The 2500-nt window shown below is 33.6% G+C and overlaps 1 long non-coding RNA gene across 1 annotated transcript in view; it reads right to left on the bottom strand.

Moving 5' to 3' along the window:
• Positions 1–2440: 2440 nt before the first annotated feature.
• Positions 2441–2500, bottom strand: part of LOC120918596 — a 1457-nt gene continuing 1397 nt past the window's right edge. Inside the window, exon 3 of the long non-coding RNA XR_005744425.1 lies at positions 2441–2500. This exon is cut by the window's right edge and continues 24 nt beyond it. This is a non-coding gene — a long non-coding RNA (uncharacterized LOC120918596).

Here is a 2500-nt window from a genome sequence, read left to right as displayed (position 1 = left end):
ATTTCCTGACTTGCAATTTTACAGGTGGCTTCCTCTGATAGATCGAGTGGCAATTCAAATATAGCAGTTTGTGTAGCTGCATCGACTTTTAAAGTGTTGCATTTACATGCAACTAAAATTTGAGATGTTGAAGCCTTATTCAATGTAGATTTTTTGAGTCTGTTAATTTTTTTTACCGACTTATTTTGGTCAGACAATGTCAAAGGTGTTTCCTCAAATATTGTTGGTACAGCGTCAGTTTTGAGTTTACGCCTTTTTCCTTGACCAGTAAAAGATTCATCTGTGAAGTGGCCTGAACAGAGGCGGTAAAAGTCGCTGCGCTTATCTTGAAGTATAAGAGGAATATATTCCTCTATCAATGCTTCCTGCATACCTGCATTTCCTAGCCATATCCTTATCTTCTCACTATCTTTTGGAAACGTAAGATATTTTAGGTCTGTCTGTACTTCTTTAGGACCAGTGTGATGTTTGCACACTAAGGCAAAACAGGCCGGCATTTCTAAATAATGAATGAATAAATAAAAATATTTTAATTTTATTAACGCAGTTACATATCAAAGCTACATTAAAATAAGCAACATTCAAAATTACACTACTAAGTATTAAACCCCTGATATCTCTCTCTCTCTCTCAATAAATATATATATATATATATATATATATATATATATATATATATATATATATATATACATACATACACATATATCAATTTTTATTTTTGACTTTTTTAGAAAATTATTAGTTAATAATCATTATTTTAATATAAGAACATATTAAAAAAAATAAAACATAAGAAACAAAGTAAGTATATAACCAATAATTTTATTTAGATAAAAAAACAAAATAATTATTAATCTTTACAAATTAATACACATTTTATTCATTACTTAGATATGATTTAAAAAAAATAAAGAGAGTGTGATAGAGAAAAAATTAACAAGGACTAATGTTCATATAAGAAAAATGAATGTGTTAAAAAGGATATAATATAAAATTGAAGGGGGGGTGGGGTACAGATGTAATCATAAAGATTTTTTCATATTAATTAATTTAGTTTTAGTTTGAATACATTTTTATAAAAAGATGAATAGAGAGGGACATATAGAGAGACACTATAGAAGGGGGAGATAGGAGACGGTGGAGTAGGTGACAGAATAGTGCGATTAAGAAGAGAGAGAGGAGTGGGAGGAGTGAGATTGCAATAAGATGTGGATGGGTTAGAGAAGAGTGGCATCGGAAAAGGGGCATAGACAAGGGGGTGATAGGACAGGGTTGACAGAGAACGGAGGCAATAGAAGAGATGGGTGGTCAGAGAGAAGGGGAGAGAAGAGAGCAAAAGGAGATGTGTGGGGTAAAATAGGGCTATACTAAGGGGGGAGTGGGGGTGAGCGAGAAAAGCGGTCAATAAATGGTGGCTCTTGTGGAGAAAATATATCAATAGTAGTGAGATAGGGGGGAGAAGAGGGCAATAAGAGGGGGTTTGTGCTAGAGAAAGAGGAGGCATATAGCATAGCGATATGAGAGGGGAGAAGGGGGTGTTAGAAGGCGGGGGTTGGAGAGATGGGGGCAAGAGAAGGGGGGGGGGTGGTTGGTTTCTATTTGTTAAAGAAATTTTGAAATTCTAAGATAGACGTGGAATATAGAATAGTAAACAGTTTGACAGAGAGAGAGGGGATAAAGGTGGACAGTGAAATATGTTTGAAAATTTAAAATGAGATATAATCTAAAATTATATAAAAGAAGAAAGATACATGCAAATATGTTAAAAAAAAACATGTTATTAATAATACAACATTAATTATTTTTTCAAAACAAGCAGAACCAATAGTAAGACCATTAATAAAATTAAGATAATTGAAATAAAATTAATAAAATATGTGTAGTTAAAAAATAAAAAGGGGGCATAGAGAGGTGAAAGAATGTGGTTGTGGTAGAATGAGAGATGTTAGATTAGTGTGGTGGTGTTGGTTGTTGTATATAGAGAAGTGAGAGTGGGGGGGGGGGGGGTGTGAGGTACAGAGGTCAGACAATGATGGATAGAGAGATGAGATTTGAGGCGGTGGTGGATAGAGAGATGGGAGAGTGGGTGGTTATAGAGAGAGAAGTGATGGGGGATAGAGAAATAGCATAGTGGGTTTGGGTGGCTATAGAAATGGATAGATGAAAGAGTGGGGGGGTGGCGGTGCATAGAGAGATATTAGGTTGTGGGGGTAGTGGGGGATTCACGGTTATAGATATTCTTATAGTTTTCAGAGGTTTTTTAGATAGATATAAAGTAGAGGGTTAAAAAAAAAATACAGTAAATGATCACTGTAAGGGATCGATAGGGAAAGAGAGGGGGATTCAGGTTAAATTATAGGATCAGAGTAGAAAATTATGCTTACTAAAGACAATTAAAAAAAAAATATATATATATAAATATAGATGAAATATAAAATATATAATTTATTAAAATAAAATAACCCTTTTTTTTGATTTATGGCATGGTTTTGATAAA

This window comes from Rana temporaria, chromosome 12 (assembly GCF_905171775.1).
Source record: "Rana temporaria chromosome 12, aRanTem1.1, whole genome shotgun sequence".
Classification (NCBI taxonomy): domain Eukaryota; kingdom Metazoa; phylum Chordata; class Amphibia; order Anura; family Ranidae; genus Rana; species Rana temporaria.
The sequence above is the reverse complement of the archived record's forward strand: the minus strand, read 5'-3'. Positions and strand labels throughout refer to the sequence as shown.